Raw genomic sequence first — 14081 nt, 5'->3', positions numbered from 1 at the left:
ATAGTTGCAGACGCTCCTCATCAAACTTGACCTAAATCTGAGGAGAAAATCACAAAATCCAGATGTACCAAGCCTCAAAAACTGTAATCTGTATCAAAGGTGCTTCTACAAAACATTGGCTCAGATAGTTGAATACAGATTTAAACTTGATTTTTGTATTTAAAAACAGGTTTTCACTTTGTCATTATGGGGTATTTTGTGTCGATTGCTGATTAAAAAAAAACTAAATTGAATCCATTTTGAATTCATGCTGCAACATCACAAGATCACAAAAAGTAAAGGGGAATACTTTCTGTTCCCAGAGGATATTTAGGACTCACACTGCCACCTCTCACAAGCTGCTTCTCACTTGTACCACCAGAGGTCTATCTAGCTCTTTTGGCAACTTGCACAGCGGTTGTAATTCATGTTCTTGAGGTTGGTGATTATGCCCATTAGTTTGGATATAATGGACTTCATAAAAATGTTGATTTTAGTGACCTTTACCCTCCTGTTTCCAGATTGTTACATCTGGATGCTTCGGGTCCATTTTGATTTGATCATTAAATTCTACAGGAGGCATAAAGTAGGGAGTAGAGCCTTCAAATTTGGCATACTTACACATTAACATTAAATGGAGCCTGTAGCGCCACCTACAGGCTCCTCTCATTGGCCACATGTATAGTAAATGTAACGTAGCTCTTATGATTTTGGATAGAAAGCTTAAAATTAAAAATGGCTTATTGGCCTTTTTTCATATAGAGCAAAACTGTGTATAGTCAATATGTGGTTAGACACTTTTGGAGGCTATGTGCAGACATGTGCGCACAAGTGTGTGCACGTGTGTGTAGTGATGTATAAAAATGAGAGTGAGAATAGGCCACACGAATTGCCAACCAGGAATGTCAATACATGAGAGAAGAGTGCACGTGTAAAAATATAAGTCTGCACGTTTGTGTGTGTGTGTGTGTGTGTGTGTGTTTAGCAGTGTGTAAGTGAAAAGATAGATGAAAGATAGGCTCCAACTATACAGCAAGAGACCAATATGCACGTGAATACACATCTATGTGTGTTCTCGTGTGTGCACATGTGCACGCGTTTGAGTATGTGTGCATATCTTGACTTGAGTGTTTGTGTGTAACGTGAGCAGACAGATCCAAACACACCTTCACATTTCATTTGTGTTGAGTCGAAGCACCCAGGCATAACCTTTTCAGTAGAGGCAAAATGTTAGTAAAATATTCAGTCGTTTTTGCTTTTTGGGTCATTTTTGGAGAAGTCATGAAAGGTCAAAGTGCTACACTAGTGATTGTACTTCCACCTGACGACAACAGGAGGGTTGGATGTTACACTTGTCCTGGAGATTTCCTGGAATATGATCATCTGCAGAACAGGAACCTAATGTCTCCATGCCCAGAGTCTGAGAGAGAAAATACACCTTCAATCCAATTAGAAAATTGATTTTTCCTGTTCAACTACTATGAGTATGATCATGTTGCTTGTGCAATTTATTATAACTCTAGTGATCTATGGGACTGTTCCTTCAAGGTGTGTGTGTGTTTTTTTTGTGTGTGTGTGTATTTATAGAAAGCTGTTTTCTGCCTTGAAGACATTCTGCTGGAAGCCATCATAGAGCCAGTATTTTCACTCTTATACTTTCTTTCTTTCTTTCTTTCTTTCTTTCGTCCACAAATGTATATACAGGATTGGCCAGTCAAGATACAATGACAATCGAGAGCCTTCTATAACACACTGTATGTGTCTTGAGTATTCCCATATTTTTCCCATATTAAGTTTCACTCACTTTGCCCTCCATGGTGACAGTGGGCAGGAGCTTTTGTGGTCATTTTTCATTGTTGCAAACATTAATTTTGCTTTGTTCGGATTCAGAGTATGTTGCATCATATACAGCAGGGACGGGCAACCATGTGCCAATGAGGGCCGGGAGTCTGCAGGTTTTCATTCCGGCCGGTGATTTCACTGATTAACACACCTTCAGCCAGACAGGAGGAACTAATCACCTGGCATGGCGTTTGGTTGGAATGAAAACCTGCAGATTCCCGGCCCTCCGTGGCACGTAATTGCCCGTCCCTGCAGTGCTAAAGCAGTTTGGAGTACAGAGCCACGGGACACTCCTTTTCAAGCAGATAATATTTTTAAATGAGACCATCAATCTGTGTGCACTGGATCAGAAAGACTGTGTCAAAGAAGCATTTTTGCCTGGTATGTAAAAGGTAATTTAGCTTCTTGTTGTCACACCTTTTCATTTTTTCCATTGTGTTTTTTTTCTTGGCATGAGGACATCACTTATATGTACAAAACATAATAATAATACAATAATACATTTATTGTAATGAAATACATTTACCACCTGTATTTTGTTATTTATTTAGATGCAATTATGGCCTGGGAGAGCAACACACTAATGCTAATTTACATACCAATGCATGGGTTATATATATATAAGCAACACACCTTTTGATAAAGCTCAAATCTATAGTGAAAAAGAAGCATCAGAAGTAATTGTACATTTTCACCCACAATTCTCATATTCACAAGCTCTGACCAATGTCACAATGTTGGTATAAATCCGATTTCTGAATGAATTTGTTCGTCCCTTGCCTGACAAATCATGGCTACTGTGTGTAGCATTGTGTTTATACCTGGCTCTGTCCAGCTCCATTCCTCAGCAGGTGTTGAACTATGAACTAGCCTCAGGCACAGGCCTCCTGACAGCTCAGTAGCTGGCATAGCTTCACTGATTCATTTCAGACAGCGGGACATGGCCTCCTGCAGAGAGAGCAGATTAAAGGGTAAGTGGGTGTGAGGAGAAAACCCACCATCACACCAGTCTACAACATACAACATCATCTTTCTCTAATGCTATAATAGGGCACCTGGCATGAGGGTGTATTAATTAGAGACTGTGTCTTAAGGCTACACTGATGTGATGTACCCAGTGATGCTGGGCAGCTCGGCGCAAGAGGCTGATGTGGAGTTATGGGGCTATGAGTTGTTACGTAGGTACAAGAAGATTATGTGTTTCCCCTTTAAGTGTCAATGATGTTCAAAACTACCTAACCACACACCCAAATGTTTCACAAAACTAGATTGGTCTGGTTCACACTTGGACTTCATGTGGACTTCCTCAAATTGCCATATCGTCTGTCTAGACATGAAGCTAGTGCAAATATTTTATTACATCATCCTCAGTCAGTCTAATATCCTCAACCTGAAGCACATCGCCCACTGGCGGGAATAGGCGCTGCCTGCCTGGCATATGGGTTAGCATTTCCTCATTCAAAGGCCCAGATTCCTTGTGTATAACTGATAATTTGATGTTATGTAATTTTTCATGTCACGTATTGACTGGCACGGACCTTGTAACAGCTCAATAGCTAGCACAGCTCCCCTGATTCATTTCAGAAAGTGGGACACCACCTCCCACAGTGACCAGATTAAAGGGTAAATGTGTGTCAGGAGACAACCAACCAATCACACCAGTCTACAACATACAACATTACTCCTATTCCTTTAGCCTCACAGGATGCAGGGTACAGAGGTGTATTATAGTAATTATGGACTGTTAAGAACCTGACAAGCCTTATATGATCACATCCTACATGAGAAAAACCCCGGTCGTAAATAAGTTATGACTGAGACCCTGAACTATTCTACTGAGGTTTCTCAAGAGTCAACTCATAAATCTATGTCAGGAAAGTCCTACACCTGTGTGTAGAGGAGGAGCTCCATGTTCGGCTCACACTGACAAAACAATTAGCAAGTATCAGCTTTACTTGTTTGAGGTAATTGTTTCACAGCAAGACATGAAACTATGAAATAACAATGAATGCTCAAAACCTGTGACAATTTATATTTGGTTGCACAAAGCAAAAAAAGCACCATACAGTCTTCATTTCTTGTGCAACATTATGGTTTCACTGATTCTGTGTCATTTATTCTGTGCTGTGGGAATGAGGTGTGTTTTTTATTTGAAGCAAAGCAACTCTGCCAGGATCTATCAGTAAGTTATCTTTATACAGAATAACTATTCAAACATGACTTGAGTCCCTTTCTGAATCATTAGGGTCCATTGGTAAGTTTGTTATACATGTGATTCACAAGCAGCACTTATTTCAATAAAATTTCAACAGTTTCTTTTGTCTTCTTCCATCAAAGTGCACTATGGGGGACAGTCCACAGTGAGCAGTGTAAAAAACACATGAGCATACCATTTCGTCAGATGCGCTGACAAAAAACCAAACACACTGGTATATGGGCCATGGGAAATAGTACAGAGTTTCTGTAAGTGAAGAAAAATGGTGTGAAAAATAACAACACACGTTTGTGTGCATGCATGCGTGAGAAAGTGATGGGGGAGATGTGTAGATAGACACGGACTCTTAGATGTTGTCAAGGTTTAAAAATGGGTTAAACCATAGATCCATCCTTGTATGACATATGAGAGCAGTGGACAACTATGCCCTCATTCCAAACTGCAATGGCTCACCTGACATAATACCTGGGCATAGAAGTTCAAGGCTACACGTGGCTCTACGTGGCTTTAATGGCATGTGGTGGGTCTACTGATGGCTGTTATCGTGTTTGTAAACTATACGCATGGGACAAACTGGAACTGGAACTTTATTATTCAACTCGGCAGCTCGGCTCTATCCACAGGTTATGAAGCATTCCTGTTCCGCATCCCGCTACCCTTGACCCTGGTTCCTATTGGTCCATAATCATAAGGCATCCTATTGGTCAATACAATCCAATACAATAATACCACTTCTTCCCTTTCTAGAGAACAAAGGGTAGACTGCCTTTGTCTCATCAGACCTTAGAGGATTATTCTGCCTCTTTTGCTGGAAGGCCTGTCCCTAACTAATTCCTGTATGGAAGTGCAGTGTCAGCATAGGCTAGTATTAGTAGCTAGTGATTACAATCTAATGAAATTCAACAAATACCATTTCCCAAATCCTCTGAAATTCACAGTGTTACTTTAAGTGCTCAAAACAATAAGCCATAACATAACATATAACATTAGCTAACTTTTCCTTTTTCATACAACAGTTACCTGTAACAATAACATAGCTTTTTCTTTTCTTTTCACATGTTCATCTTTTTTTTTTTCAGTTTACATGTTCTTTTTTTTCTTTTTTTTTTCAGTTCACAGGATAAGCCTATTAGGTTTAACTATGGCTCTCCCAGACCTTGTTCTGAGAGTGGGAGTCTCTGCAGGTGAGACCTGGGGTACCACAGCAGGTGAGACCTGGGAGCCTGCTCTAGTGGTTGTTGCTGTGGTCTGTGATCTCCAACACAGGAGACTGATGCTACCTGCTACCCAACATCTTCATGTCTTTACTGTGGTGAGCAGCTCTGTGTGTGTGAGAGAGAGCAGGAAGGGGAGAGTTTTTGATTAAAAGGTTAGATTGAAAAAATTGTCATATAATATATTGTTATATAATAAATTCATACCTCGAGGACAGGAGATTAAAATGCGGGAAAGCAGATAAGCGGGTCACTGTGCCCTGCCAAACCACAAGACCTCAGATGTCACATGTCAAAAGACCTGGGCACACATGCTTAAATCTACAGAGAGGAGAAATGCTGATTGAGGATCACTATCAGGTCACATGATCATATAAACTTCATGGCTTCAGAGGCTAGCTGCTCTCAGATCACCTTTTCTGAGATTCTTTAATGCATACGGGCCCTTCAGGTATCATCAGGTGTCATCAGGTGTCATCAGGTGTCATCAGATGTCATCAGTCAGATCTCAATCAATCACCGCTAACCCCATTCAGTCACAACATACTGGAAGCGAATCAATCATTTTAAATATGTCGCTTAAATGCAGAGAGCAGATTGACATTATCAGCAGAGTTAATCTCAATCACAGTCACGCCCCACCACCAGCATTAGCTCTGTAGGCATCAGATTGACTCGTGTGATCCAACTGTGGTTCAGTCAATACGTAACATGAACAATGACATAACATCTGATTGTCAGTGATACACGACTTCGAACGAGGAAACACTAGCCCATACACCAGGCATGTGCTGCAAGCTGAGGATATTAGACTGACTGAGGAGGATCTTATAAAAGCTTTGTGCCAACTTCATGTCTGTCAGACTCTATTGCAATTTGTAGAAGGCTAGGTGAATGTGAACCAGACCAGTCTGTACTGATGTTGGGAAACACTTGTCATGGTTGTGGTTAGTTATTTATTTGACATTGATTAAACACATCATCATCACGTGCCTATGTGACAACTCAGACAACTTCAGTCTCTCTCTCTCTCTCTCTCTCTCTCTCTCTCTTTCTTTCTTTCTTTCTTTCTTTCTTTTCTTTCTCTTCTTTGGATTATGACTGCTGAGCGGTGCATTTCAAGCCAGTAGGGTCAGGTGATGTGGTCACAAAATATTTGACGAGATGTCGCAGAGTAGCTGCAGGCCTATTTGTAAGTACAATGTCATGTAGTGTAGGTGCAGTGTACTGTAGATGAGTCTGATCAGACAGAAGGTGTGGAGGAGGGTTGGTCTGGAATTTGCGGTTGAGCCCTCTGGCGATGCCGTGGGCCTATCATGGATGATGATAGCAACAAATCAATGTAATATACCAGTAATAAGCAGATCAGATATGTCCCTGCGCTCACCTTACATTGCACAACTAACAGGATAGTCACATCAGATCCATGAGTGAGCTATTGTTGAATGAATCATTCATGTGGTAGCTTTTACCACACCTTTGTGTCAGCAAATGCCATATAATATTGTCAGGTATTTTAAATTGCTCATGATTGGCATTAGAAGATTCTATCTGTATTTGGTATAGTTTTGAGGTAAAACTGGTATTGTCATAATGTTCAATAGCTCATCAAGAGGAAAACCTCAAAGGTTGTTGGAGTGCAGGGTATCAAAATCCTGAGAGATTCCAAGTGTGCCGAAATTAGTGTCATCAGGCATTGTGCTGTGATATTTGAGTTGATTTTATTATTTTACAAGCTAGTCCTTTGTGTGGCACTGTTAAGGAGTCTGCTCAGTGGTGAGTATATGTTTGAATTAAGTGCAGTGGATATAGCTACAGGGCTGCAGTAGTTGTCAAAGCTTTATGTTGGAATGCCTTAATCAAGACTGAGCTGAAGTTATTGTTAGTGGTAAAGAAATGAATATGCTGTCTTTTGTGGCATTTACCACATAGTAACGTTATTTATTTTATAACGCCTCATCTTGAATGTCAGGTGATATTTTTTAACTTATCTGTTGGCACAATCTGAGTCTCTCTGTTCAGTTTTTTTTTAGTCTCACAGCACTTACTAAAAAGGCCTTTCCACAATCAACCAGGCAAGGGTGGCTCTGAGATTTTATGATAGCGTTTGCCACTCTTCAAAGATGTTATGATAAAGACACCGCCACGGTGGCTCAACCGGTAGAGTGTGTACCATTACAGTTTTTTACAATTGCTAGCAACCTTTTATCAGTTCTGTAGTCACATTTTCATAACTCTTAACACAGTTAGCACAACATCGGTCTGTTGCGGGCCATACCGTTAACACATTTCTTGTTCCTTTGACACAAAATGCATTCAGTGAACACATTTTAAAAACTCTTGAATTTCTTTTACACACAAGCTCAACCAAGACCAAAACTATGGATTTTTACTGCCAAATTTACAAATGCTTGCACACTGTATGTCAGAACAGATAACCTCATGTTCTAAACCTAACTTATAGGCTAAAGTTGAAGTGAACAGCAGTTCACATTGTATATTGAAACACAAATATATGTCCTATATTTTTTTATTGCTATTACGTAAGAAACAGCTGATTGAAGTTATGCAAATAGACCAATCACAGCTGAACACTGCCAGGGGTGGATAAGGCACGCCAAAATACTTCCCATGGTGCATAGCCAGAGAAAATATAAGGAGTGATGTGGACGAGAACATGTGGCCAAATGCAGAAGACCGGGTAGATTAGAAAAGGACTGTGTATTTTTATTTTTTTTTCTTCTGTGCCTTTCTCTTTTTGTATATTTTATTTTTACACAACTGTAACCAGCAGCTATATTGCAGATTTTTGTTGATCTCTTGCAGTAATTTCCTATTGCAAATAAAGCCTTTACTGCAGCAATTCTGTCACTTACTGTATTCCTTTTTCATATACTGTACATTCTATAAAGTAAAGATGAGTCATTCACTTTTGATATAGAATGTTTGCAAAAAAGAAGATAAAAATGCGTACATTTACTACACTCAACAAAAGAAAAATGTAGAGTGACTTCAAAAGAAACTGCAGTGCGAAAAACAATTGACTATCAATATACTGTCTATTGTATAAGGGTAAAACTGACATATGTAAAGTGATGCATTGTCTGTAATATCATCTACTGTTAGTATTTTGTATGTCATTGTGCTGTGATTGACTAAATGTTCCTGTTGGAAGAAAACATGTGCTAGTGTTTTGAAAGAATTATTTGATTTTGAGACATGTTTGCAGTGTTTTGGTAGAGTTAGTGTATTTTGACAAAGTATTCTTGCATTTTGAAAATTAGTGTTGGTGTTTAGTTTACAATATGTGATTTTGAGCATAAAATTAACTGTTTTGCCAACTGTGTGTTGTAGGTGAGTTGGTGTGTGAAGAGTTTAGAAAAAGTATTATAAGTATTGAAAAACGCTTGCTAGCGATCGTAAAAAAACTGTAAGTAAGTCACGGGCGGTCACGGGCGGTCACGGGCAGTCACAGAGAGCACGGGTTTGAATCCGTGCTCTCTGCTGCATGTCACTCCCTCTCTCTGCCTTGTCTCTCCTGTAAAAAAAAAAGATGTTATGATAGGAATTCAACACGTCTCACATTAGCAAACTGCTTTCAAAATGCTTCATGGCTGCTGGGCTGCACCACTAGAGGTTTCCCTGGCTTTCCTCTCCTGGTTACATAACATCTGTACCATAGTCTTTGGGCTTCTATAGCCTACAGGTATTACATAGTAGGACTGCACTATTCATAGTATTCCCATGATGTCACATGCATTTCCACAGCTCATTGGCTGTGTTTGTCATTTGATTGTAATCACCTGTTACAGTTTTTCACAATTGTTTAAACACTAAAATTGGAACTTCGGACACAATCACTGAAAACTGAAACTCATGTATCAAATCCCTAAACCAAGTCTGCAAACCTACAAGCACATTTTCAGCTTTTCACTCAGTTTGCAATTCTCTATCACACTTTTTGCAAAACACTACACACAATAATGTATAGTTTTCTCTCATTATCTATATTAGGCACAACATTCAAAAACTAAAATCACATGTGTTCATTTGGAAGCACTGCCATCCCAAATGCTTAAATTCATTTACCAATTGGCAACATCCACTCATCACACATATAAACACTAATGTCTGAATTGTTCACTCAGAAATCAGAGCTTTAGCTCTATAAAAAAGGCCGCAGGTGAGCTCTCTTGCTTTTGAGAACAATGTTGCAGTGAGAGCTAGAGGAAGAGGAGTGACAGTAAGAGGAGGAAGAGGAGGACAGGGACAAAGAGGACAAGGAGAACAGTTATCTCAGATGAGATCCGGGTCACTTTGGTTCACCATGTGGTCCACATGGGTTGAGCATGAGGGAGGCTGGGCAGAGAGTCCAGACCAACCTGAGCTTCACTGCTGCTTCCATCATCCAGACGTTCAGACATGAGAACTGGCAAGTAGCCTCCTGTCTACACCATGCTGCTGTTCTTTATACTGTAGTATACTGTAGTATACTGTAGTAGTAGTAGTAGTAGTAGTCCTACACATCAGTAGGCCTGTGCTACTCAATGATGGTTGGCCAATGTTACAGTAATGTGTCATTTCATATTGAAAAATAGAAATATTCTTGTACCCTAGCCAATCACATCATGTTTTTAGATCTTCTGCAGAACTGAGAGACGACCAGTCTGTGTGAACACGGCTTTTTTTTTTTTTTACAGAAAACCTTTTTTTTTCTGTTTTTTTTCCTACTGCATTGTGTTTTGTATGTAGAACACTTCACATATCCAACACATTCAAGTGTTGAAATAAAGTATTTGTGATTGAAATAAAGTATTTTATATTACTGTATACTGTAACAGTCTTTTACAACATGCTACTGTGCATGAATGTACCTCTGAACATGCAAAAGGCATAAGTCTACTGATGAGATATTCATAATAGTGTTTTCCGTTAAGCACATCAGTGTGTAATCGGTTGTTAGAAAGATGTATTCATTTGATGGTTGTGTGTGTCATTTTATTGCAAAATAACATTTTGAAAAGAGATAAAATGGTTTTGAATGCAGTGTTTCATTTTGCCAGTGATATGTGGAGTTTTGCATTTTGTGTTAGTGGTTTTGTGTTTTGTGTTTAGAGTTTTGAGAAAATGAGCCCTAGTTTCAGAAAATGTGTGTAAGCAATTGTGAAAAACTGTAATTTATTACAATCACCTGTTATTTTCCAACCAAGATGGCCGTGTGGTGATGTAACAGAATACTATGAATTGCTCTTGGTTTTGGGAGAGGGAAAACATCATGTAACACAATCATACTTCAGCTTAAGCCGAGTGTTTCTGATGAGCAGATGCATAGAGCAAATTAGGTTGGCTAAAATTGGACTGGAACAAATTTCTGAATTTCAGTATGCAAAAATGTTTTTGTTGTGCCAGAGTGACAGTTTTGTTCCTTGCACCTTAGAATGAAAAGTTTGTCTTGCTCTGTAAAATTAGGGTTACTTTGTGTAAAAGGTCAACCAAGCAGGTTAATCTAAGATTCACTAATTTAATATCTATTTTTCTGTACCTTATATCTTGAAGACATCCTCTGATAGTTAATTATGCTCACAAACATTTATCAAAATGTCCTTGGTCCCAGGAATAACATACTGTACATGTATTCAAGTGATCAGAACTGCTATTCAAACAGCCTTCACTCCAGGCCATGCTGAAATGATGAAGAAGGGATGAGAATTTCCATGTAAAGTTGCATAAGATAATTTGAATGATTTGTTGAAAATGTGCCACATCATGATAACACTATGAGGGCTGGTTGGCATGACTGTCACGGCTCCAAGGCTGCACCCAGAGGAGAGCTCTTATCACCAGTTTTCTACAGGAGGGCCAACTTGCCCGCCTGTTTCTGAGGAGATTTCCGGTTTAGAACTGTTAACATTGCTAGAACAGAATCATTTTGTTGTAAAAACGCAATCAAATATTACATGATTATTCATTATCTATGGATTCAGGCTGTACATCTTCCTACAAAGTATTGAAATTGTGTTCTTAAATTGCCTTGCACTCCTAATTGAATAGCTCTCACCCTAAGTTGCGCTGTTCAGCTGAAGGCACAAGAGGACACCGCCACATTCTAGTAGGGTTGCATAAGATCAGAAGGATGATATGCTGAAAATGTCCCACATCGTGATAAAGCGTGACGTAAGCATGATTTTCTCTTTTGAGATGCAAAGACAAGTTGCATTACCAGCCTGTAAGTGCCTCTGTAAGTAGTTTTCTACAGCAGAGAACAAGCCATATCCATAAGGTCATGTCCAACACAACACTCTTGGCTACACCTGGAGTGGAAACCAGAATTTGCTCGATGCTTATTAAGGTTAAAATTACTGTACTTGGTTATCTGATCTGCTCTGAAACTTATGTCAGTATCTCATGCTTTCGTATTGAGAAAGAAGTTTCTAGTAAGGTTACATAAGACATCGTATGAGAATTTGCTCAACCCATGTAGGAGGAGCATGTAATCCTTCAAGTGAAGGATGCAAATCATAATATCATCATGAAAATCACCAAAATTGGTTATGAGGTTTTCACATGACTCATATTTAACCTTGTATTGATGGAAATGGATGTAAGGATGATATGTTGCTGAAAACGTGGCACATGATGAGGGTTAGTGGGTAAATTTGACGATGGTCAGTTTTTTACAGCAGGGCCAGCTAGCCATTGACTTTGAGATGTCCAATATAGTAGGCTTGACTGATCCTGTAGTGTAAATTAAGGCTAAACACAGTACGGTACGGTACGGTACGGTAAGGTACGGTACGGTACGGTACGGTACGGTACGGTACGGTATGGTATGGTATGGTATGGTACGGTATGGCATGGTATGGTATGGCATGGTACGGTACAGTACGGTACGGTACGGTATGGTACGGTACGGTATGGTACGGTATGGCATGGTATGGTATGGTATGGCATGGTATGGTATGGTATGGTATGGCATGGTACGGTACGGTACGGTACGGTACGGTACGGTACGGTATGGTATGGTACGGTATGGTATGGTATGGCAATGAGATACTTTGGAGAAGCAAAAGCATGTTGGTTACCATTCTTCCCTTAGAGACAAAAAGAAATGCTGCAATTTGAGAATGACCTTTTCCTTTGAATCTTATGATACTCTATTGTTGCTTATTCTCCTTATTAATTTGAATTAAAATCAATTAGGTTAAATTAAATCAAAATTGCATTAGAATCACAATAAAGCAGTATTCAGTCCCTTCTCTGCCCCAGCTGATTGAAAGTTTTATGCTGCTGTTTTGGACATCACCTACTATTTATCTATCTATCTATCTATCTATCTATCTATCTATCTATCTATCTATCTATCTATTTTTTTATTTACAAAATGTTAATCCGATGAGAGAACAGAATAAGACATAGTGTGTCTCAGGTTTTTAGCGTTTTGGAGCGGTTATTTCACAACATTTGCAGTTTTTTCATTTGCATTTTTAATGGAGGGAGGGGTGATTTTAGAATATTGCATTGATCTCTTGTTCTATTGTTCTATTGTTCCTGTGCAGGTTTTCACATCCGGCACGTGACAAAAACAAGCTCTGCTGGTTCCCTGCTCCCCATCACGTAGGCGTGCTTGGAATCTAATAATTAAAAACATTTGTGAGATTTTTGATTTGCCTGCCACAAAATAAAAGCACAGCCAGCTGGTTCGGCTGATACCATGGAAGTATTATATTTACACTGGTAGTGGAGGTGGATCTCTTCTGGGATCACCCTCCACTGTGCTGCCCCGGCCCCTCTAACCCAAATAACTCCAGCTCGGAGCCACTCAGGGACCCTGATCTATACGTATATAATAAAGGGTTCCGTGGTCCTGCAACATTGATTAGATAAGCTGGTCAGATTGGTTATTCTTGAACCCTATTATTTGTTTTTTATTTACTCCTTTCATTTATACAGGTTGTTTGTCACTATCATTGTATAATGAAAAGATGATAGGCTATTGAATGTATGAGTATCTGTTGAATGGTTAATCCTCTGATGATCTCTTGCACAACATGTGAGTCACTGTTCTTATGCCATGTGTCCAAAAGGCACTTATTTGTTGATGTGTTTGTACTAATTATAGGGAAAATGGAGGAAGAGTTCAAATGGTGGGGTCATCAATTATTATTTTGTACTATAATTAGTATAAAATGCCGTGGTTCTTTCAAGAAGTTAACAGTCACATATCAACTCCTTTCTAGGAAATTATTAGGAAGTAGCAGACAAGGAAAATAAAGCCTTGTAACAAGCAGAATGCATTACCTAACCAACATTAAAGTGCTTTAGAGTCACAGATTGTCATTCATGACAGATGGAACTGGACATCTCCCATGTCTGCTAAAACAGCAGTTTTAGACAAATCAAATGTCCAGTGAACTTTTGAACAGCAGTGTGTCATGTTCACCACTATGGAAGAGGATTAGGAAAAATTTGAGTTCTGAGATTAAAATCAGTCCTGAGAATAAAGTCAGAATAAATTCAGAACTCTGAGATTAAAATCAGAAGTCTGAGAATAAAGTCAGAATAAAGTCAGAACTCTGAGTTTAAAGTCAGAATTCTGAGATTAAAGTTCTGACTTTAATCTCAAAATTCTGACTTCATTCTCAGAATTTCCATCCATCTCAGAACTCAAATAGATGTTTCACATGTGGCCCTAATCATCTTCCGTACACCACAGAGTGTGTAGTAGTTGCAACATTATTTTGGTATTCTTTGCTATGTGAAAGTCTTCCAAATTAAATTTTTAATGAGCCTCGAAATTTGCAGAAGAAGAATAAACCGACATGGACCAGACC

This window comes from Centroberyx gerrardi, chromosome 8 (assembly GCF_048128805.1).
Source record: "Centroberyx gerrardi isolate f3 chromosome 8, fCenGer3.hap1.cur.20231027, whole genome shotgun sequence".
Taxonomy (NCBI): Eukaryota; Metazoa; Chordata; class Actinopteri; order Beryciformes; family Berycidae; genus Centroberyx; species Centroberyx gerrardi.
Note: the sequence above shows the minus strand (reverse complement) of the source record.